The sequence below is a fragment of the Globicephala melas genome, unplaced genomic scaffold (assembly GCF_963455315.2).
Source record: "Globicephala melas unplaced genomic scaffold, mGloMel1.2 SCAFFOLD_362, whole genome shotgun sequence".
NCBI classification, from domain to species: Eukaryota; Metazoa; Chordata; class Mammalia; order Artiodactyla; family Delphinidae; genus Globicephala; species Globicephala melas.
The window spans coordinates 117,249-140,250 of NW_027207531.1; the positions used below are offsets into that span (position 1 = coordinate 117,249).

Here is a 23,002-nt window from a genome sequence, read left to right on the forward strand (position 1 = left end):
GCTCCTCCGCCCCTCTCACCTCCTGCCCGACGTCCAGGCTACCGAGCACCCTCCACCCCCGCCCACCTTCATGCCACTCAGCCGGAACCCGGGAGGCAATGCCAACTACCAGGTGTATGACAGTCTGGTGCTGAAGCGGCAACCGCAGGAGGGCCAAGCGCGGGCCAACTCGCTGCTACCTTCCACCTCGGCCTCCAGGCCCTCTCTGCACGGGAGCCAGACTGGGAAAATGAACTTACCAGCAGCAAGTGGGGGCAGGGGCAGGGGGCGGCAGGGCATGGAGAGAGGAATAAAGAGCGCCAGAGTCCAGGAAACATTGGTGGTCTGTGGCTTGGAAGCGCCACTCCTTCTGCCAGCCTGGGTCCCTGCGCTTGGCTTCCTGCAATAAGAAGCCAGTGTCCCCTTCTTGGCCTGAGGGTCCCTTTGGTTTAGTGGCCACAGTTCTGCCAGCAGGCCCCTCCTGGTCCTATACCATGCACTAAGTACATCTGCAGCTGCAGACTCCAAACCCCTGGTCTCTGGGCACCTCCTCTGTGTCTCAGCTGTCCCTGTCCACAGAGAGCCTCATACAAGAAGTTGCTTCCAAACTGGGAGGTTCCACATCTGGGCAGGTCCAGCTCCAGGCCCAGTGAAGGGCATGAAGAAGGCTGAGGCTCTGGACTCCAGCCAGGCCTTCAGCAGGCCTCTGAGGCCAAGGTCTTCCTAGTCTCAAGAGGGGCCAAGAGACGCAATGTGTCATTTGAACAAGTGAGTCAGCGGGCGGTGAGCGAATGAATGACCGCTCGAGGGGATGTATGCCGGCCACCGGGCCCTGTTTGACTGTCCAGGCTCAGCTTACCTGACCCTGGTTACCAGGGAATGCCACTCTGGGCCCTCCTTTTCATCCCCCTCCCTCACTGTGACCTCACCACCTGCCCCATTATGACCCAGTCTGGCTCCCAGTTAAAACTGGAGGGCAGAGGGCCCAGGCAGTCCTGGGACCAACGGCCATGGGTGAGCGAAACTACTACCGAGCCGAGCCGTTCACTGGCCCCATCCCCAGGAAATGCCAGGAGCAAGGATACTCAATTCTTCTGATCCCGGTCAGCTTCATCTTGCTCAACGTGGGGATCAACATGGTGACTATGGTCAGGGCAGGATCTGTGCAGCGCGGTTGGGGGAGCCCTGGGGTCTTGAAGGGGCTGAGGTGGGAGGGCTGCTGGGGTGTGACCGGGACAAGGGTTGGATTTCAGGGCTCACCCTGCTCCCGGCCTCCCCCCTCCCCTTCTTGCCTCAACTCTGGAGGCATCTGAAGAGATTCTTGCGGGCACTTTTCAATCGTATTTTCCACAAAGGTGAGTGGGCGCCGGCGTGGGTTCAGGGGATGTGGGCCTGTCCCCTTTCTTCTATCCCTGCCTTGATTCTCAGCCCCTCAGGAACCCAGGCCCTGACCCATCTCGCCTTTCCCCACAGACAAGCAAGCCAGCTGTGTAGGCACCCATCGCATGTGCATGCGCTGCTCCGTGGATCCCAAGAACCTGTGCTCAAGAGTTTCTTCCCACTTCTGCCATCGCCCAAGCTTCCTGCTCGGGCAGGTAAACCCACCTTGACTACTGCCTGCAGCGGGGCTCGGCGGGGGCGGAGCCGGCGGCCCCCCCGCCGCGGGCGAGTAAAGGAGAAGGCGGGCGGAGCGGGAGGCAAAAAGCCTACAGCACCCGGTATTCCCAGGCGGTCTCCCATCCAAGTACTAACCAGGCCCGACCCTGCTTAGCTTCCGAGATCAGACGAGATCGGGCGCGTTCAGGGTGGTATGGCCGTAGACGGGGGCGGGGGGCCGCGGGCGGCCTCTTGAGGCCCAGTTTCGCTGGCGCTGGCGCCTTAACGCCAGCCTGGCGGCCGGCCCGCCCCGGCAGGGCCCCCTCGCCCGCCCAGGCAGGGGCAACGGAGGTCTCGGGTATCGGGCGGCGGCGGAGGGTTTGGCGACCACCTCCCAGCCCAGGGCGGCCGTGACCCAGCAAACCCTTCGGCGCTTGGCGCCCCGCCCAAGATCCCGCACGTCGCTCACAGGGACGTGGCCCCGGAGGCTTCAGGGCCCGGGGCCCGCGGTCCCTTGGGCATCGGCCCTGCCCGCCCACGCGGCCCTAGGCGCAGCCCGGCCGCAGCCCGGGCCGGCCCTCCTGCCCGACAGCAGCTGGCCCGAAGCCACCGGGAGCCACCATTGAGTCGCCACGGCCCCTCAGCCCCGGCAAGGCCACCCTTGCCCCCACACCCCCCGCCGAGCTCAGGACCCCGCCCCTGGTGGCCGGCAGGCCCGGGGAAGCGGCCCCTGCCCTCGATCCCGCTCCCGCACCCGGCCGCGGTGACACGCCAGAGGGGCGGGGTGGGGGGGGGCTTTTGTCGGAGGGAGCTGTGGAGGGACACACCGGCACACAGGTGGCGGCGCCGGGGCTGGGCGCCGGTGGGGGCGGCCAGGTGCAGGTCGAGGGGCTCGCGGGCCGAAAGGACGGCAACTGGGCCCATGACGGAGTCTGGGTCTGGAGGGCTCTGAGCCTCCATCCGCTCTGGTGCCTCGGGTCTACCGGCCCGACGCCTGGTAGCGCGACACCCCACCGGCCCACAGACGTAGCCTCCCCAGCTGTGCTCACAGCGAGTCCAACCGCAGCCTGCATCCCTCCACGGGACACTTGGATTACTCCCGCGATCCCCACGAGGTGCAGCACCCGGCGGCCGAATGGGCTGAGATCCTGCCATTGCGGCGCCCTGTGGCCACCTCCGCCTCCCTCACGGTACTGGCCGAGGCCTCGGACCAGCGGGCCCCGGCTCCAAGCTCAGCGCTGCTCCTCCGCCCCTCTCACCTCCTGTCCGACGTCCAGGCTACCGAGCACCCTCCACCCCCGCCCACCTTCATGCCACTCAGCCGGAACCCGGGAGGCAATGCCAACTACCAGGTGTATGACAGTCTGGTGCTGAAGCGGCAACCGCAGGAGGGCCAAGCGCGGGCCAACTCGCTGCTACCTTCCACCTCGGCCTCCAGGCCCTCTCTGCACGGGAGCCAGACTGGGAAAGTGAACTTACCAGCAGCAAATGGGGGCAGGGGCAGGGGGCGGCAGGGCATGGAGAGAGGAATAAAGAGCGCCAGAGTCCAGGAAACATTGGTGGTCTGTGGCTTGGAAGCGCCACTCCTTCTGCCAGCCTGGGTCCCTGCGCTTGGCTTCCTGCAATAAGAAGCCAGTGTCCCCTTCTTGGCCTGAGGGTCCCTTTGGTTTAGTGGCCACAGTTCTGCCAGCAGGCCCCTCCTGGTCCTATACCATGCACTAAGTACATCTGCAGCTGCAGACTCCAAACCCCTGGTCTCTGGGCACCTCCTCTGTGTCTCAGCTGTCCCTGTCCACAGAGAGCCTCATACAAGAAGTTGCTTCCAAACTGGGAGGTTCCACATCTGGGCAGGTCCAGCTCCAGGCCCAGTGAAGGGCATGAAGAAGGCTGAGGCTCTGGACTCCAGCCAGGCCTTCAGCAGGCCTCTGAGGCCAAGGTCTTCCTAGTCTCAAGAGGGGCCAAGAGACGCAATGTGTCATTTGAACAAGTGAGTCAGCGGGCGGTGAGCGAATGAATGACCGCTCGAGGGGATGTATGCCGGCCACCGGGCCCTGTTTGACTGTCCAGGCTCAGCTTACCTGACCCTGGTTACCAGGGAATGCCACTCTGGGCCCTCCTTTTCATCCCCCTCCCTCACTGTGACCTCACCACCTGCCCCATTATGACCCAGTCTGGCTCCCAGTTAAAACTGGAGGGCAGAGGGCCCAGGCAGTCCTGGGACCAACGGCCATGGGTGAGCGAAACTACTACCGAGCCGAGCCGTTCACTGGCCCCATCCCCAGGAAATGCCAGGAGCAAGGATACTCAATTCTTCTGATCCCGGTCAGCTTCATCTTGCTCAACGTGGGGATCAACATGGTGACTATGGTCAGGGCAGGATCTGTGCAGCGCGGTTGGGGGAGCCCTGGGGTCTTGAAGGGGCTGAGGTGGGAGGGCTGCTGGGGTGTGACCGGGACAAGGGTTGGATTTCAGGGCTCACCCTGCTCCCGGCCTCCCCCCTCCCCTTCTTGCCTCAACTCTGGAGGCATCTGAAGAGATTCTTGCGGGCACTTTTCAATCGTATTTTCCACAAAGGTGAGTGGGCGCCGGCGTGGGTTCAGGGGATGTGGGCCTGTCCCCTTTCTTCTATCCCTGCCTTGATTCTCAGCCCCTCAGGAACCCAGGCCCTGACCCATCTCGCCTTTCCCCACAGACAAGCAAGCCAGCTGTGTAGGCACCCATCGCATGTGCATGCGCTGCTCCGTGGATCCCAAGAACCTGTGCTCAAGAGTTTCTTCCCACTTCTGCCATCGCCCAAGCTTCCTGCTCGGGCAGGTAAACCCACCTTGACTACTGCCTGCAGCGGGGCTCGGCGGGGGCGGAGCCGGCGGCCCCCCCGCCGCGGGCGAGTAAAGGAGAAGGCGGGCGGAGCGGGAGGCAAAAAGCCTACAGCACCCGGTATTCCCAGGCGGTCTCCCATCCAAGTACTAACCAGGCCCGACCCTGCTTAGCTTCCGAGATCAGACGAGATCGGGCGCGTTCAGGGTGGTATGGCCGTAGACGGGGGCGGGGGGCCGCGGGCGGCCTCTTGAGGCCCAGTTTCGCTGGCGCTGGCGCCTTAACGCCAGCCTGGCGGCCGGCCCGCCCCGGCAGGGCCCCCTCGCCCGCCCAGGCAGGGGCAACGGAGGTCTCGGGTATCGGGCGGCGGCGGAGGGTTTGGCGACCACCTCCCAGCCCAGGGCGGCCGTGACCCAGCAAACCCTTCGGCGCTTGGCGCCCCGCCCAAGATCCCGCACGTCGCTCACAGGGACGTGGCCCCGGAGGCTTCAGGGCCCGGGGCCCGCGGTCCCTTGGGCATCGGCCCTGCCCGCCCACGCGGCCCTAGGCACAGCCCGGCCGCAGCCCAGGCCGGCCCTCCTGCCCGACAGCAGCTGGCCCGAAGCCACCAGGAGCCACCATTGAGTCGCCACGGCCCCTCAGCCCCGGCAAGGCCACCCTTGCCCCCACACACCCCGCCGAGCTCAGGACCCCGCCCCTGGTGGCCGGCAGGCCCGGGGAAGCGGCCCCTGCCCTCGATCCCGCTCCCGCACCCGGCCGCGGTGACACGCCAGAGGGGCGGGGTGGGGGGGGGCTTTTGTCGGAGGGAGCTGTGGAGGGACACACCGGCACACAGGTGGCGGCGCCGGGGCTGGGCGCCGGTGGGGGCGGCCAGGTGCAGGTCGAGGGGCTCGCGGGCCGAAAGGACGGCAACTGGGCCCATGGCGGAGTCTGGGTCTGGAGGGCTCTGAGCCTCCATCCGCTCTGGTGCCTCGGGTCTACCGGCCCGACGCCTGGTAGCGCGACACCCCACCGGCCCAGAGACGTAGCCTCCCCAGCTGTGCTCACAGCGAGTCCAACCGCAGCCTGCATCCCTCCACGGGACACTTGGATTACTCCCGCGATCCCCACGAGGTGCGGCACCCGGCGGCCGAATGGGCTGAGATCCTGCCCTTGCGGCGCCCTGTGGCCACCTCCGCCTCCCTCACGGTACTGGCCGAGGCCTCGGACCAGCGGGCCCCGGCTCCCAGCTCAGCGCTGCTCCTCCGCCCCTCTCACCTCCTGCCCGACGTCCAGGCTACCGAGCACCCTCCACCCCCGCCCACCTTCATGCCACTCAGCCGGAACCCGGGAGGCAATGCCAACTACCAGGTGTATGACAGTCTGGTGCTGAAGCGGCAACCGCAGGAGGGCCAAGCGCGGGCCAACTCGCTGCTACCTTCCACCTCGGCCTCCAGGCCCTCTCTGCACGGGAGCCAGACTGGGAAAATGAACTTACCAGCAGCAAGTGGGGGCAGGGGCAGGGGGCGGCAGGGCATGGAGAGAGGAATAAAGAGCGCCAGAGTCCAGGAAACATTGGTGGTCTGTGGCTTGGAAGCGCCACTCCTTCTGCCAGCCTGGGTCCCTGCGCTTGGCTTCCTGCAATAAGAAGCCAGTGTCCCCTTCTTGGCCTGAGGGTCCCTTTGGTTTAGTGGCCACAGTTCTGCCAGCAGGCCCCTCCTGGTCCTATACCATGCACTAAGTACATCTGCAGCTGCAGACTCCAAACCCCTGGTCTCTGGGCACCTCCTCTGTGTCTCAGCTGTCCCTGTCCACAGAGAGCCTCATACAAGAAGTTGCTTCCAAACTGGGAGGTTCCACATCTGGGCAGGTCCAGCTCCAGGCCCAGTGAAGGGCATGAAGAAGGCTGAGGCTCTGGACTCCAGCCAGGCCTTCAGCAGGCCTCTGAGGCCAAGGTCTTCCTAGTCTCAAGAGGGGCCAAGAGACGCAATGTGTCATTTGAACAAGTGAGTCAGCGGGCGGTGAGCGAATGAATGACCACTCGAGGGGATGTATGCCGGCCACCGGGCCCTGTTTGACTGTCCAGGCTCAGCTTACCTGACCTTGGTTACCAGGGAATGCCACTCTGGGCCCTCCTTTTCATCCCCCTCCCTCACTGTGACCTCACCACCTGCCCCATTATGACCCAGTCTGGCTCCCAGTTAAAACTGGAGGGCAGAGGGCCCAGGCAGTCCTGGGACCAACAGCCATGGGTGAGCGAAACTACTACCGAGCCGAGCCGTTCACTGGCCCCATCCCCAGGAAATGCCAGGAGCAAGGATACTCAATTCTTCTGATCCCGGTCAGCTTCATCTTGCTCAACGTGGGGATCAACATGGTGACTATGGTCAGGGCAGGATCTGTGCAGCGCGGTTGGGGGAGCCCTGGGGTCTTGAAGGGGCTGAGGTGGGAGGGCTGCTGGGGTGTGACCGGGATAAGGGTTGGATTTCAGGGCTCACCCTGCTCCCGGCCTCCCCCCTCCCCTTCTTCCCTCAACTCTGGAGGCATCTGAAGAGATTCTTGCGGGCACTTTTCAATCGTATTTTCCACAAAGGTGAGTGGGCGCCGGCGTGGGTTCAGGGGATGTGGGCCTGTCCCCTTTCTTCTATCCCTGCCTTGATTCTCAGCCCCTCAGGAACCCAGGCCCTGACCCATCTCGCCTTTCCCCACAGACAAGCAAGCCAGCTGTGTAGGCACCCATCGCATGTGCATGCGCTGCTCCGTGGATCCCAAGAACCTGTGCTCAAGAGTTTCTTCCCACTTCTGCCATCGCCCAAGCTTCCTGCTCGGGCAGGTAAACCCACCTTGACTACTGCCTGCAGCGGGGCTCGGCGGGGGCGGAGCCGGCGGCCCCCCCGCCGCGGGCGAGTAAAGGAGAAGGCGGGCGGAGCGGGAGGCAAAAAGCCTACAGCACCCGGTATTCCCAGGCGGTCTCCCATCCAAGTACTAACCAGGCCCGACCCTGCTTAGCTTCCGAGATCAGACGAGATCGGGCGCGTTCAGGGTGGTATGGCCGTAGACGGGGGCGGGGGGCCGCGGGCGGCCTCTTGAGGCCCAGTTTCGCTGGCGCTGGCGCCTTAACGCCAGCCTGGCGGCCGGCCCGCCCCGGCAGGGCCCCCTCGCCCGCCCAGGCAGGGGCAACGGAGGTCTCGGGTATCGGGCGGCGGCGGAGGGTTTGGCGACCACCTCCCAGCCCAGGGCGGCCGTGACCCAGCAAACCCTTCGGCGCTTGGCGCCCCGCCCAAGATCCCGCACGTCGCTCACAGGGACGTGGCCCCGGAGGCTTCAGGGCCCGGGGCCCGCGGTCCCTTGGGCATCGGCCCTGCCCGCCCACGCGGCCCTAGGCGCAGCCCGGCCGCAGCCCGGGCCGGCCCTCCTGCCCGACAGCAGCTGGCCCGAAGCCACCGGGAGCCACCATTGAGTCGCCACGGCCCCTCAGCCCCGGCAAGGCCACCCTTGCCCCCACACCCCCCGCCGAGCTCAGGACCCCGCCCCTGGTGGCCGGCAGGCCCGGGGAAGCGGCCCCTGCCCTCGATCCCGCTCCCGCACCCGGCCGCGGTGACACGCCAGAGGGGCGGGGTGGGGGGGGGCTTTTGACGGAGGGAGCTGTGGAGGGACATACCGGCACACAGGTGGCGGCGCCGGGGCTGGGCGCCGGTGGGGGCGGCCAGGTGCAGGTCGAGGGGCTCGCGGGCCGAAAGGACGGCAACTGGGCCCATGGCGGAGTCTGGGTCTGGAGGGCTCTGAGCCTCCATCCGCTCTGTTGCCTCGGGTCTACCGGCCCGACGCCTGGTAGCGCGACACCCCACCGGCCCACAGACGTAGCCTCCCCAGCTGTGCTCACAGCGAGTCCAACCGCAGCCTGCATCCCTCCACGGGACACTTGGATTACTCCCGCGATCCCCACGAGGTGCGGCACCCGGCGGCCGAATGGGCTGAGATCCTGCCCTTGCGGCGCCCTGTGGCCACCTCCGCCTCCCTCACGGTACTGGCCGAGGCCTTGGACCAGCGGGCCCCGGCTCCCAGCTCAGCGCTGCTCCTCCGCCCCTCTCACCTCCTGCCCGACGTCCAGGCTACCGAGCACACTCCACCCCCGCCCACCTTCATGCCACTCAGCCGGAACCCGGGAGGCAATGCCAACTACCAGGTGTATGACAGTCTGGTGCTGAAGCGGCAACCGCAGGAGGGCCAAGCGCGGGCCAACTCGCTGCTACCTTCCACCTCGGCCTCCAGGCCCTCTCTGCACGGGAGCCAGACTGGGAAAGTGAACTTACCAGCAGCAAGTGGGGGCAGGGGCAGGGGGCGGCAGGGCATGGAGAGAGGAATAAAGAGCGCCAGAGTCCAGGAAACATTGGTGGTCTGTGGCTTGGAAGCACCACTCCTTCTGCCAGCCTGGGTCCCTGCGCTTGGCTTCCTGCAATAAGAAGCCAGTGTCCCCTTCTTGGCCTGAGGGTCCCTTTGGTTTAGTGGCCACAGTTCTGCCAGCAGGCCCCTCCTGGTCCTATACCATGCACTAAGTACATCTGCAGCTGCAGACTCCAAACCCCTGGTCTCTGGGCACCTCCTCTGTGTCTCAGCTGTCCCTGTCCACAGAGAGCCTCATACAAGAAGTTGCTTCCAAACTGGGAGGTTCCACATCTGGGCAGGTCCAGCTCCAGGCCCAGTGAAGGGCATGAAGAAGGCTGAGGCTCTGGACTCCAGCCAGGCCTTCAGCAGGCCTCTGAGGCCAAGGTCTTCCTAGTCTCAAGAGGGGCCAAGAGACGCAATGTGTCATTTGAACAAGTGAGTCAGCGGGCGGTGAGCGAATGAATGACCGCTCGAGGGGATGTATGCCGGCCACCGGGCCCTGTTTGACTGTCCAGGCTCAGCTTACCTGACCCTGGTTACCAGGGAATGCCACTCTGGGCCCTCCTTTTCATCCCCCTCCCTCACTGTGACCTCACCACCTGCCCCATTATGACCCAGTCTGGCTCCCAGTTAAAACTGGAGGGCAGAGGGCCCAGGCAGTCCTGGGACCAACGGCCATGGGTGAGCGAAACTACTACCGAGCCGAGCCGTTCACTGGCCCCATCCCCAGGAAATGCCAGGAGCAAGGATACTCAATTCTTCTGATCCCGGTCAGCTTCATCTTGCTCAACGTGGGGATCAACATGGTGACTATGGTCAGGGCAGGATCTGTGCAGCGCGGTTGGGGGAGCCCTGGGGTCTTGAAGGGGCTGAGGTGGGAGGGCTGCTGGGGTGTGACCGGGACAAGGGTTGGATTTCAGGGCTCACCCTGCTCCCGGCCTCCCCCCTCCCCTTCTTGCCTCAACTCTGGAGGCATCTGAAGAGATTCTTGCGGGCACTTTTCAATCGTATTTTCCACAAAGGTGAGTGGGCGCCGGCGTGGGTTCAGGGGATGTGGGCCTGTCCCCTTTCTTCTATCCCTGCTTTGATTCTCAGCCCCTCAGGAACCCAGGCCCTGACCCATCTCGCCTTTCCCCACAGACAAGCAAGCCAGCTGTGTAGGCACCCATCGCATGTGCATGCGCTGCTCCGTGGATCCCAAGAACCTGTGCTCAAGAGTTTCTTCCCACTTCTGCCATCGCCCAAGCTTCCTGCTCGGGCAGGTAAACCCACCTTGACTACTGCCTGCAGCGGGGCTCGGCGGGGGCGGAGCCGGCGGCCCCCCCGCCGCGGGCGAGTAAAGGAGAAGGCGGGCGGAGCGGGAGGCAAAAAGCCTACAGCACCCGGTATTCCCAGGCGGTCTCCCATCCAAGTACTAACCAGGCCCGACCCTGCTTAGCTTCCGAGATCAGACGAGATCGGGCGCGTTCAGGGTGGTATGGCCGTAGACGGGGGCGGGGGGCCGCGGGCGGCCTCTTGAGGCCCAGTTTCGCTGGCGCTGGCGCCTTAACGCCAGCCTGGCGGCCGGCCCGCCCCGGCAGGGCCCCCTCGCCCGCCCAGGCAGGGGCAACGGAGGTCTCGGGTATCGGGCGGCGGCGGAGGGTTTGGCGACCACCTCCCAGCCCAGGGCGGCCGTGACCCAGCAAACCCTTCGGCGCTTGGCGCCCCGCCCAAGATCCCGCACGTCGCTCACAGGGACGTGGCCCCGGAGGCTTCAGGGCCCGGGGCCCGCGGTCCCTTGGGCATCGGCCCTGCCCGCCCACGCGGCCCTAGGCGCAGCCCGGCCGCAGCCCGGGCCGGCCCTCCTGCCCGACAGCAGCTGGCCCGAAGCCACCGGGAGCCACCATTGAGTCGCCACGGCCCCTCAGCCCCGGCAAGGCCACCCTTGCCCCCACACCCCCCGCCGAGCTCAGGACCCCGCCCCTGGTGGCCGGCAGGCCCGGGGAAGCGGCCCCTGCCCTCGATCCCGCTCCCGCACCCGGCCGCGGTGACACGCCAGAGGGGCGGGGTGGGGGGGGGCTTTTGACGGAGGGAGCTGTGGAGGGACATACCGGCACACAGGTGGCGGCGCCGGGGCTGGGCGCCGGTGGGGGCGGCCAGGTGCAGGTCGAGGGGCTCGCGGGCCGAAAGGACGGCAACTGGGCCCATGGCGGAGTCTGGGTCTGGAGGGCTCTGAGCCTCCATCCGCTCTGTTGCCTCGGGTCTACCGGCCCGACGCCTGGTAGCGCGACACCCCACCGGCCCAGAGACGTAGCCTCCCCAGCTGTGCTCACAGCGAGTCCAACCGCAGCCTGCATCCCTCCACGGGACACTTGGATTACTCCCGCGATCCCCACGAGGTGCGGCACCCGGCGGCCGAATGGGCTGAGATCCTGCCCTTGCGGCGCCCTGTGGCCACCTCCGCCTCCCTCACGGTACTGGCCGAGGCCTTGGACCAGCGGGCCCCGGCTCCCAGCTCAGCGCTGCTCCTCCGCCCCTCTCACCTCCTGCCCGACGTCCAGGCTACCGAGCACCCTCCACCCCCGCCCACCTTCATGCCACTCAGCCGGAACCCGGGAGGCAATGCCAACTACCAGGTGTATGACAGTCTGGTGCTGAAGCGGCAACCGCAGGAGGGCCAAGCGCGGGCCAACTCGCTGCTACCTTCCACCTCGGCCTCCAGGCCCTCTCTGCACGGGAGCCAGACTGGGAAAGTGAACTTACCAGCAGCAAATGGGGGCAGGGGCAGGGGGCGGCAGGGCATGGAGAGAGGAATAAAGAGCGCCAGAGTCCAGGAAACATTGGTGGTCTGTGGCTTGGAAGCACCACTCCTTCTGCCAGCCTGGGTCCCTGCGCTTGGCTTCCTGCAATAAGAAGCCAGTGTCCCCTTCTTGGCCTGAGGGTCCCTTTGGTTTAGTGGCCACAGTTCTGCCAGCAGGCCCCTCCTGGTCCTATACCATGCACTAAGTACATCTGCAGCTGCAGACTCCAAACCCCTGGTCTCTGGGCACCTCCTCTGTGTCTCAGCTGTCCCTGTCCACAGAGAGCCTCATACAAGAAGTTGCTTCCAAACTGGGAGGTTCCACATCTGGGCAGGTCCAGCTCCAGGCCCAGTGAAGGGCATGAAGAAGGCTGAGGCTCTGGACTCCAGCCAGGCCTTCAGCAGGCCTCTGAGGCCAAGGTCTTCCTAGTCTCAAGAGGGGCCAAGAGACGCAATGTGTCATTTGAACAAGTGAGTCAGCGGGCGGTGAGCGAATGAATGACCGCTCGAGGGGATGTATGCCGGCCACCGGGCCCTGTTTGACTGTCCAGGCTCAGCTTACCTGACCCTGGTTACCAGGGAATGCCACTCTGGGCCCTCCTTTTCATCCCCCTCCCTCACTGTGACCTCACCACCTGCCCCATTATGACCCAGTCTGGCTCCCAGTTAAAACTGGAGGGCAGAGGGCCCAGGCAGTCCTGGGACCAACGGCCATGGGTGAGCGAAACTACTACCGAGCCGAGCCGTTCACTGGCCCCATCCCCAGGAAATGCCAGGAGCAAGGATACTCAATTCTTCTGATCCCGGTCAGCTTCATCTTGCTCAACGTGGGGATCAACATGGTGACTATGGTCAGGGCAGGATCTGTGCAGCGCGGTTGGGGGAGCCCTGGGGTCTTGAAGGGGCTGAGGTGGGAGGGCTGCTGGGGTGTGACCGGGACAAGGGTTGGATTTCAGGGCTCACCCTGCTCCCGGCCTCCCCCCTCCCCTTCTTGCCTCAACTCTGGAGGCATCTGAAGAGATTCTTGCGGGCACTTTTCAATCGTATTTTCCACAAAGGTGAGTGGGCGCCGGCGTGGGTTCAGGGGATGTGGGCCTGTCCCCTTTCTTCTATCCCTGCTTTGATTCTCAGCCCCTCAGGAACCCAGGCCCTGACCCATCTCGCCTTTCCCCACAGACAAGCAAGCCAGCTGTGTAGGCACCCATCGCATGTGCATGCGCTGCTCCGTGGATCCCAAGAACCTGTGCTCAAGAGTTTCTTCCCACTTCTGCCATCGCCCAAGCTTCCTGCTCGGGCAGGTAAACCCACCTTGACTACTGCCTGCAGCGGGGCTCGGCGGGGGCGGAGCCGGCGGCCCCCCCGCCGCGGGCGAGTAAAGGAGAAGGCGGGCGGAGCGGGAGGCAAAAAGCCTACAGCACCCGGTATTCCCAGGCGGTCTCCCATCCAAGTACTAACCAGGCCCGACCCTGCTTAGCTTCCGAGATCAGACGAGATCGGGCGCGTTCAGGGTGGTATGGCCGTAGACGGGGGCGGGGGGCCGCGGGCGGCCTCTTGAGGCCCAGTTTCGCTGGCGCTGGCGCCTTAACGCCAGCCTGGCGGCCGGCCCGCCCCGGCAGGGCCCCCTCGCCCGCCCAGGCAGGGGCAACGGAGGTCTCGGGTATCGGGCGGCGGCGGAGGGTTTGGCGACCACCTCCCAGCCCAGGGCGGCCGTGACCCAGCAAACCCTTCGGCGCTTGGCGCCCCGCCCAAGATCCCGCACGTCGCTCACAGGGACGTGGCCCCGGAGGCTTCAGGGCCCGGGGCCCGCGGTCCCTTGGGCATCGGCCCTGCCCGCCCACGCGGCCCTAGGCGCAGCCCGGCCGCAGCCCGGGCCGGCCCTCCTGCCCGACAGCAGCTGGCCCGAAGCCACCGGGAGCCACCATTGAGTCGCCACGGCCCCTCAGCCCCGGCAAGGCCACCCTTGCCCCCACACCCCACGCCGAGCTCAGGACCCCGCCCCTGGTGGCCGGCAGGCCCGGGGAAGCGGCCCCTGCCCTCGATCCCGCTCCCGCACCCGGCCGCGGTGACACGCCAGAGGGGCGGGGTGGGGGGGGGCTTTTGTCGGAGGGAGCTGTGGAGGGACACACCGGCACACAGGTGGCGGCGCCGGGGCTGGGCGCCGGTGGGGGCGGCCAGGTGCAGGTCGAGGGGCTCGCGGGCCGAAAGGACGGCAACTGGGCCCGCGGCGGAGTCTGGGTCCGGGCCAGCCACCCCGGGAGCGTCTGGGGTGCGCCTGCCTTCCAGGGCCGCCTTCTGGCCGCCTGGCCGGCCGGGCCGGCGGGGAGCGACCCCGCCGGCGCGCGCCGTGGTGGGAGGGGCCTGAGGAGGTGGGGCCTGCAGCGGGGCCCGGCGGGGGCGGAGCCGGCGGCCCCCGCCGCGGGCGAGTAAAGGAGAAGGCGGGCGGAGCGGGAGGCAAAAAGCCTACAGCACCCGGTATTCCCAGGCGGTCTCCCATCCAAGTACTAACCAGGCCCGACCCTGCTTAGCTTCCGAGATCAGACGAGATCGGGCGCGTTCAGGGTGGTATGGCCGTAGACGGGGGCGGGGGGCCGCGGGCGGCCTCTTGAGGCCCAGTTTCGCTGGCGCTGGCGCCTTAACGCCAGCCTGGCGGCCGGCCCGCCCCGGCAGGGCCCCCTCGCCCGCCCAGGCAGGGGCAACGGAGGTCTCGGGTATCGGGCGGCGGCGGAGGGTTTGGCGACCACCTCCCAGCCCAGGGCGGCCGTGACCCAGCAAACCCTTCGGCGCTTGGCGCCCCGCCCAAGATCCCGCACGTCGCTCACAGGGACGTGGCCCCGGAGGCTTCAGGGCCCGGGGCCCGCGGTCCCTTGGGCATCGGCCCTGCCCGCCCACGCGGCCCTAGGCGCAGCCCGGCCGCAGCCCGGGCCGGCCCTCCTGCCCGACAGCAGCTGGCCCGAAGCCACCGGGAGCCACCATTGAGTCGCCACGGCCCCTCAGCCCCGGCAAGGCCACCCTTGCCCCCACACCCCCCGCCGAGCTCAGGACCCCGCCCCTGGTGGCCGGCAGGCCCGGGGAAGCGGCCCCTGCCCTCGATCCCGCTCCCGCACCCGGCCGCGGTGACACGCCAGAGGGGCGGGGTGGGGGGGGGCTTTTGACGGAGGGAGCTGTGGAGGGACACACCGGCACACAGGTGGCGGCGCCGGGGCTGGGCGCCGGTGGGGGCGGCCAGGTGCAGGTCGAGGGGCTCGCGGGCCGAAAGGACGGCAACTGGGCCCATGGCGGAGTCTGGGTCTGGAGGGCTCTGAGCCTCCATCCGCTCTGTTGCCTCGGGTCTACCGGCCCGACGCCTGGTAGCGCGACACCCCACCGGCCCAGAGACGTAGCCTCCCCAGCTGTGCTCACAGCGAGTCCAACCGCAGCCTGCATCCCTCCACGGGACACTTGGATTACTCCCGCGATCCCCACGAGGTGCGGCACCCGGCGGCCGAATGGGCTGAGATCCTGCCCTTGCGGCGCCCTGTGGCCACCTCCGCCTCCCTCACGGTACTGGCCGAGGCCTCGGACCAGCGGGCCCCGGCTCCCAGCTCAGCGCTGCTCCTCCGCCCCTCTCACCTCCTGCCCGACGTCCAGGCTACCGAGCACCCTCCACCCCCGCCCACCTTCATGCCACTCAGCCGGAACCCGGGAGGCAATGCCAACTACCAGGTGTATGACAGTCTGGTGCTGAAGCGGCAACCGCAGGAGGGCCAAGCGCGGGCCAACTCGCTGCTACCTTCCACCTCGGCCTCCAGGCCCTCTCTGCACGGGAGCCAGACTGGGAAAATGAACTTACCAGCAGCAAGTGGGGGCAGGGGCAGGGGGCGGCAGGGCATGGAGAGAGGAATAAAGAGCGCCAGAGTCCAGGAAACATTGGTGGTCTGTGGCTTGGAAGCGCCACTCCTTCTGCCAGCCTGGGTCCCTGCGCTTGGCTTCCTGCAATAAGAAGCCAGTGTCCCCTTCTTGGCCTGAGGGTCCCTTTGGTTTAGTGGCCACAGTTCTGCCAGCAGGCCCCTCCTGGTCCTATACCATGCACTAAGTACATCTGCAGCTGCAGACTCCAAACCCCTGGTCTCTGGGCACCTCCTCTGTGTCTCAGCTGTCCCTGTCCACAGAGAGCCTCATACAAGAAGTTGCTTCCAAACTGGGAGGTTCCACATCTGGGCAGGTCCAGCTCCAGGCCCAGTGAAGGGCATGAAGAAGGCTGAGGCTCTGGACTCCAGCCAGGCCTTCAGCAGGCCTCTGAGGCCAAGGTCTTCCTAGTCTCAAGAGGGGCCAAGAGACGCAATGTGTCATTTGAACAAGTGAGTCAGCGGGCGGTGAGCGAATGAATGACCGCTCGAGGGGATGTATGCCGGCCACCGGGCCCTGTTTGACTGTCCAGGCTCAGCTTACCTGACCCTGGTTACCAGGGAATGCCACTCTGGGCCCTCCTTTTCATCCCCCTCCCTCACTGTGACCTCACCACCTGCCCCATTATGACCCAGTCTGGCTCCCAGTTAAAACTGGAGGGCAGAGGGCCCAGGCAGTCCTGGGACCAACGGCCATGGGTGAGCGAAACTACTACCGAGCCGAGCCGTTCACTGGCCCCATCCCCAGGAAATGCCAGGAGCAAGGATACTCAATTCTTCTGATCCCGGTCAGCTTCATCTTGCTCAACGTGGGGATCAACATGGTGACTATGGTCAGGGCAGGATCTGTGCAGCGCGGTTGGGGGAGCCCTGGGGTCTTGAAGGGGCTGAGGTGGGAGGGCTGCTGGGGTGTGACCGGGACAAGGGTTGGATTTCAGGGCTCACCCTGCTCCCGGCCTCCCCCCTCCCCTTCTTGCCTCAACTCTGGAGGCATCTGAAGAGATTCTTGCGGGCACTTTTCAATCGTATTTTCCACAAAGGTGAGTGGGCGCCGGCGTGGGTTCAGGGGATGTGGGCCTGTCCCCTTTCTTCTATCCCTGCCTTGATTCTCAGCCCCTCAGGAACCCAGGCCCTGACCCATCTCGCCTTTCCCCACAGACAAGCAAGCCAGCTGTGTAGGCACCCATCGCATGTGCATGCGCTGCTCCGTGGATCCCAAGAACCTGTGCTCAAGAGTTTCTTCCCACTTCTGCCATCGCCCAAGCTTCCTGCTCGGGCAGGTAAACCCACCTTGACTACTGCCTGCAGCGGGGCTCGGCGGGGGCGGAGCCGGCGGCCCCCCCGCCGCGGGCGAGTAAAGGAGAAGGCGGGCGGAGCGGGAGGCAAAAAGCCTACAGCACCCGGTATTCCCAGGCGGTCTCCCATCCAAGTACTAACCAGGCCCGACCCTGCTTAGCTTCCGAGATCAGACGAGATCGGGCGCGTTCAGGGTGGTATGGCCGTAGACGGGGGCGGGGGGCCGCGGGCGGCCTCTTGAGGCCCAGTTTCGCTGGCGCTGGCGCCTTAACGCCAGCCTGGCGGCCGGCCCGCCCCGGCAGGGCCCCCTCGCCCGCCCAGGCAGGGGCAACGGAGGTCTCGGGTATCGGGCGGCGGCGGAGGGTTTGGCGACCACCTCCCAGCCCAGGGCGGCCGTGACCCAGCAAACCCTTCGGCGCTTGGCGCCCCGCCCAAGATCCCGCACGTCGCTCACAGGGACGTGGCCCCGGAGGCTTCAGGGCCCGGGGCCCGCGGTCCCTTGGGCATCGGCCCTGCCCGCCCACGCGGCCCTAGGCGCAGCCCGGCCGCAGCCCGGGCCGGCCCTCCTGCCCGACAGCAGCTGGCCCGAAGCCACCGGGAGCCACCATTGAGTCGCCACGGCCCCTCAGCCCCGGCAAGGCCACCCTTGCCCCCACACCCCCCGCCGAGCTCAGGACCCCGCCCCTGGTGGCCGGCAGGCCCGGGGAAGCGGCCCCTGCCCTCGATCCCGCTCCCGCACCCGGCCGCGGTGACACGCCAGAGGGGCGGGGTGGGGGGGGGCTTTTGACGGAGGGAGCTGTGGAGGGACATACCGGCACACAGGTGGCGGCGCCGGGGCTGGGCGCCGGTGGGGGCGGCCAGGTGCAGGTCGAGGGGCTCGCGGGCCGAAAGGACGGCAACTGGGCCCATGGCGGAGTCTGGGTCTGGAGGGCTCTGAGCCTCCATCCGCTCTGTTGCCTCGGGTCTACCGGCCCGACGCCTGGTAGCGCGACACCCCACCGGCCCACAGACGTAGCCTCCCCAGCTGTGCTCACAGCGAGTCCAACCGCAGCCTGCATCCCTCCACGGGACACTTGGATTACTCCCGCGATCCCCACGAGGTGCGGCACCCGGCGGCCGAATGGGCTGAGATCCTGCCCTTGCGGCGCCCTGTGGCCACCTCCGCCTCCCTCACGGTACTGGCCGAGGCCTTGGACCAGCGGGCCCCGGCTCCCAGCTCAGCGCTGCTCCTCCGCCCCTCTCACCTCCTGCCCGACGTCCAGGCTACCGAGCACCCTCCACCCCCGCCCACCTTCATGCCACTCAGCCGGAACCCGGGAGGCAATGCCAACTACCAGGTGTATGACAGTCTGGTGCTGAAGCGGCAACCGCAGGAGGGCCAAGCGCGGGCCAACTCGCTGCTACCTTCCACCTCGGCCTCCAGGCCCTCTCTGCACGGGAGCCAGACTGGGAAAGTGAACTTACCAGCAGCAAATGGGGGCAGGGGCAGGGGGCGGCAGGGCATGGAGAGAGGAATAAAGAGCGCCAGAGTCCAGGAAACATTGGTGGTCTGTGGCTTGGAAGCGCCACTCCTTCTGCCAGCCTGGGTCCCTGCGCTTGGCTTCCTGCAATAAGAAGCCAGTGTCCCCTTCTTGGCCTGAGGGTCCCTTTGGTTTAGTGGCCACAGTTCTGCCAGCAGGCCCCTCCTGGTCCTATACCATGCACTAAGTACATCTGCAGCTGCAGACTCCAAACCCCTGGTCTCTGGGCACCTCCTCTGTGTCTCAGCTGTCCCTGTCCACAGAGAGCCTCATACAAGAAGTTGCTTCCAAACTGGGAGGTTCCACATCTGGGCAGGTCCAGCTCCAGGCCCAGTGAAGGGCATGAAGAAGGCTGAGGCTCTGGACTCCAGCCAGGCCTTCAGCAGGCCTCTGAGGCCAAGGTCTTCCTAGTCTCAAGAGGGGCCAAGAGACGCAATGTGTCATTTGAACAAGTGAGTCAGCGGGCGGTGAGCGAATGAATGACCGCTCGAGGGGATGTATGCCGGCCACCGGGCCCTGTTTGACTGTCCAGGCTCAGCTTACCTGACCCTGGTTACCAGGGAATGCCACTCTGGGCCCTCCTTTTCATCCCCCTCCCTCACTGTGACCTCACCACCTGCCCCATTATGACCCAGTCTGGCTCCCAGTTAAAACTGGAGGGCAGAGGGCCCAGGCAGTCCTGGGACCAACGGCCATGGGTGAGCGAAACTACTACCGAGCCGAGCCGTTCACTGGCCCCATCCCCAGGAAATGCCAGGAGCAAGGATACTCAATTCTTCTGATCCCGGTCAGCTTCATCTTGCTCAACGTGGGGATCAACATGGTGACTATGGTCAGGGCAGGATCTGTGCAGCGCGGTTGGGGGAGCCCTGGGGTCTTGAAGGGGCTGAGGTGGGAGGGCTGCTGGGGTGTGACCGGGACAAGGGTTGGATTTCAGGGCTCACCCTGCTCCCGGCCTCCCCCCTCCCCTTCTTGCCTCAACTCTGGAGGCATCTGAAGAGATTCTTGCGGGCACTTTTCAATCGTATTTTCCACAAAGGTGAGTGGGCGCCGGCGTGGGTTCAGGGGATGTGGGCCTGTCCCCTTTCTTCTATCCCTGCTTTGATTCTCAGCCCCTCAGGAACCCAGGCCCTGACCCATCTCGCCTTTCCCCACAGACAAGCAAGCCAGCTGTGTAGGCACCCATCGCATGTGCATGCGCTGCTCCGTGGATCCCAAGAACCTGTGCTCAAGAGTTTCTTCCCACTTCTGCCATCGCCCAAGCTTCCTGCTCGGGCAGGTAAACCCACCTTGACTACTGCCTGCAGCGGGGCTCGGCGGGGGCGGAGCCGGCGGCCCCCCCGCCGCGGGCGAGTAAAGGAGAAGGCGGGCGGAGCGGGAGGCAAAAAGCCTACAGCACCCGGTATTCCCAGGCGGTCTCCCATCCAAGTACTAACCAGGCCCGACCCTGCTTAGCTTCCGAGATCAGACGAGATCGGGCGCGTTCAGGGTGGTATGGCCGTAGACGGGGGCGGGGGGCCGCGGGCGGCCTCTTGAGGCCCAGTTTCGCTGGCGCTGGCGCCTTAACGCCAGCCTGGCGGCCGGCCCGCCCCGGCAGGGCCCCCTCGCCCGCCCAGGCAGGGGCAACGGAGGTCTCGGGTATCGGGCGGCGGCGGAGGGTTTGGCGACCACCTCCCAGCCCAGGGCGGCCGTGACCCAGCAAACCCTTCGGCGCTTGGCGCCCCGCCCAAGATCCCGCACGTCGCTCACAGGGACGTGGCCCCGGAGGCTTCAGGGCCCGGGGCCCGCGGTCCCTTGGGCATCGGCCCTGCCCGCCCACGCGGCCCTAGGCGCAGCCCGGCCGCAGCCCGGGCCGGCCCTCCTGCCCGACAGCAGCTGGCCCGAAGCCACCGGGAGCCACCATTGAGTCGCCACGGCCCCTCAGCCCCGGCAAGGCCACCCTTGCCCCCACACCCCCCGCCGAGCTCAGGACCCCGCCCCTGGTGGCCGGCAGGCCCGGGGAAGCGGCCCCTGCCCTCGATCCCGCTCCCGCACCCGGCCGCGGTGACACGCCAGAGGGGCGGGGTGGGGGGGGGCTTTTGACGGAGGGAGCTGTGGAGGGACATACCGGCACACAGGTGGCGGCGCCGGGGCTGGGCGCCGGTGGGGGCGGCCAGGTGCAGGTCGAGGGGCTCGCGGGCCGAAAGGACGGCAACTGGGCCCATGGCGGAGTCTGGGTCTGGAGGGCTCTGAGCCTCCATCCGCTCTGTTGCCTCGGGTCTACCGGCCCGACGCCTGGTAGCGCGACACCCCACCGGCCCACAGACGTAGCCTCCCCAGCTGTGCTCACAGCGAGTCCAACCGCAGCCTGCATCCCTCCACGGGACACTTGGATTACTCCCGCGATCCCCACGAGGTGCGGCACCCGGCGGCCGAATGGGCTGAGATCCTGCCCTTGCGGCGCCCTGTGGCCACCTCCGCCTCCCTCACGGTACTGGCCGAGGCCTCGGACCAGCGGGCCCCGGCTCCCAGCTCAGCGCTGCTCCTCCGCCCCTCTCACCTCCTGCCCGACGTCCAGGCTACCGAGCACCCTCCACCCCCGCCCACCTTCATGCCACTCAGCCGGAACCCGGGAGGCAATGCCAACTACCAGGTGTATGACAGTCTGGTGCTGAAGCGGCAACCGCAGGAGGGCCAAGCGCGGGCCAACTCGCTGCTACCTTCCACCTCGGCCTCCAGGCCCTCTCTGCACGGGAGCCAGACTGGGAAAATGAACTTACCAGCAGCAAGTGGGGGCAGGGGCAGGGGGCGGCAGGGCATGGAGAGAGGAATAAAGAGCGCCAGAGTCCAGGAAACATTGGTGGTCTGTGGCTTGGAAGCGCCACTCCTTCTGCCAGCCTGGGTCCCTGCGCTTGGCTTCCTGCAATAAGAAGCCAGTGTCCCCTTCTTGGCCTGAGGGTCCCTTTGGTTTAGTGGCCACAGTTCTGCCAGCAGGCCCCTCCTGGTCCTATACCATGCACTAAGTACATCTGCAGCTGCAGACTCCAAACCCCTGGTCTCTGGGCACCTCCTCTGTGTCTCAGCTGTCCCTGTCCACAGAGAGCCTCATACAAGAAGTTGCTTCCAAACTGGGAGGTTCCACATCTGGGCAGGTCCAGCTCCAGGCCCAGTGAAGGGCATGAAGAAGGCTGAGGCTCTGGACTCCAGCCAGGCCTTCAGCAGGCCTCTGAGGCCAAGGTCTTCCTAGTCTCAAGAGGGGCCAAGAGACGCAATGTGTCATTTGAACAAGTGAGTCAGCGGGCGGTGAGCGAATGAATGACCGCTCGAGGGGATGTATGCCGGCCACCGGGCCCTGTTTGACTGTCCAGGCTCAGCTTACCTGACCCTGGTTACCAGGGAATGCCACTCTGGGCCCTCCTTTTCATCCCCCTCCCTCACTGTGACCTCACCACCTGCCCCATTATGACCCAGTCTGGCTCCCAGTTAAAACTGGAGGGCAGAGGGCCCAGGCAGTCCTGGGACCAACGGCCATGGGTGAGCGAAACTACTACCGAGCCGAGCCGTTCACTGGCCCCATCCCCAGGAAATGCCAGGAGCAAGGATACTCAATTCTTCTGATCCCGGTCAGCTTCATCTTGCTCAACGTGGGGATCAACATGGTGACTACGGTCAGGGCAGGATCTGTGCAGCGCGGTTGGGGGAGCCCTGGGGTCTTGAAGGGGCTGAGGTGGGAGGGCTGCTGGGGTGTGACCGGGACAAGGGTTGGATTTCAGGGCTCACCCTGCTCCCGGCCTCCCCCCTCCCCTTCTTCCCTCAACTCTGGAGGCATCTGAAGAGATTCTTGCGGGCACTTTTCAATCGTATTTTCCACAAAGGTGAGTGGGCGCCGGCGTGGGTTCAGGGGATGTGGGCCTGTCCCCTTTCTTCTATCCCTGCCTTGATTCTCAGCCCCTCAGGAACCCAGGCCCTGACCCATCTCGCCTTTCCCCACAGACAAGCAAGCCAGCTGTGTAGGCACCCATCGCATGTGCATGCGCTGCTCCGTGGATCCCAAGAACCTGTGCTCAAGAGTTTCTTCCCACTTCTGCCATCGCCCAAGCTTCCTGCTCGGGCAGGTAAACCACCTTGACTACTGCCTGCAGCGGGGCTCGGCGGGGGCGGAGCCGGCGGCCCCCCCGCCGCGGGCGAGTAAAGGAGAAGGCGGGCGGAGCGGGAGGCAAAAAGCCTACAGCACCCGGTATTCCCAGGCGGTCTCCCATCCAAGTACTAACCAGGCCCGACCCTGCTTAGCTTCCGAGATCAGACGAGATCGGGCGCGTTCAGGGTGGTATGGCCGTAGACGGGGGCGGGGGGCCGCGGGCGGCCTCTTGAGGCCCAGTTTCGCTGGCGCTGGCGCCTTAACGCCAGCCTGGCGGCCGGCCCGCCCCGGCAGGGCCCCCTCGCCCGCCCAGGCAGGGGCAACGGAGGTTTCGGGTATCGGGCGGCGGCGGAGGGTTTGGCGACCACCTCCCAGCCCAGGGCGGCCGTGACCCAGCAAACCCTTCGGCGCTTGGCGCCCCGCCCAAGATCCCGCACGTCGCTCACAGGGACGTGGCCCCGGAGGCTTCAGGGCCCGGGGCCCGCGGTCCCTTGGGCATCGGCCCTGCCCGCCCACGCGGCCCTAGGCGCAGCCCGGCCGCAGCCCGGGCCGGCCCTCCTGCCCGACAGCAGCTGGCCCGAAGCCACTGGGAGCCACCATTGAGTCGCCACGGCCCCTCAGCCCCGGCAAGGCCACCCTTGCCCCCACA

The 23,002-nt window shown here is 66.5% G+C and overlaps 9 non-coding genes across 9 annotated transcripts; all 9 read right to left on the reverse strand.

The window, feature by feature from the left end:
• Positions 1 to 1,682: 1,682 nt before the first annotated feature.
• LOC132595785 (5S ribosomal RNA) lies at positions 1,683 to 1,801 on the reverse strand. The gene has a single exon (XR_009561894.1). It is a non-coding gene; the product is annotated as a 5S ribosomal RNA (ribosomal RNA).
• Positions 1,802 to 4,497: 2,696 nt separating this feature from the next.
• On the reverse strand, positions 4,498 to 4,616 carry LOC132595786 (5S ribosomal RNA). The gene has a single exon (XR_009561895.1). It is a non-coding gene; the product is annotated as a 5S ribosomal RNA (ribosomal RNA).
• A 2,696-nt stretch (positions 4,617 to 7,312) lies between these two features.
• Positions 7,313 to 7,431, reverse strand: LOC132595788 (5S ribosomal RNA). The gene has a single exon (XR_009561897.1). It is a non-coding gene; the product is annotated as a 5S ribosomal RNA (ribosomal RNA).
• A 2,696-nt stretch (positions 7,432 to 10,127) lies between these two features.
• On the reverse strand, positions 10,128 to 10,246 carry LOC132595789 (5S ribosomal RNA). Its single transcript, XR_009561898.1, has one exon. It is a non-coding gene; the product is annotated as a 5S ribosomal RNA (ribosomal RNA).
• A 2,696-nt stretch (positions 10,247 to 12,942) lies between these two features.
• LOC132595790 (5S ribosomal RNA) lies at positions 12,943 to 13,061 on the reverse strand. Its single transcript, XR_009561899.1, has one exon. It is a non-coding gene; the product is annotated as a 5S ribosomal RNA (ribosomal RNA).
• A 932-nt stretch (positions 13,062 to 13,993) lies between these two features.
• Positions 13,994 to 14,112, reverse strand: LOC132595791 (5S ribosomal RNA). The gene has a single exon (XR_009561900.1). It is a non-coding gene; the product is annotated as a 5S ribosomal RNA (ribosomal RNA).
• A 2,696-nt stretch (positions 14,113 to 16,808) lies between these two features.
• On the reverse strand, positions 16,809 to 16,927 carry LOC132595792 (5S ribosomal RNA). The gene has a single exon (XR_009561901.1). It is a non-coding gene; the product is annotated as a 5S ribosomal RNA (ribosomal RNA).
• A 2,696-nt stretch (positions 16,928 to 19,623) lies between these two features.
• Positions 19,624 to 19,742, reverse strand: LOC132595793 (5S ribosomal RNA). The gene has a single exon (XR_009561902.1). It is a non-coding gene; the product is annotated as a 5S ribosomal RNA (ribosomal RNA).
• A 2,695-nt stretch (positions 19,743 to 22,437) lies between these two features.
• Positions 22,438 to 22,556, reverse strand: LOC132595794 (5S ribosomal RNA). The gene has a single exon (XR_009561903.1). It is a non-coding gene; the product is annotated as a 5S ribosomal RNA (ribosomal RNA).
• Between the last annotated feature and the right edge of the window lie 446 nt (positions 22,557 to 23,002).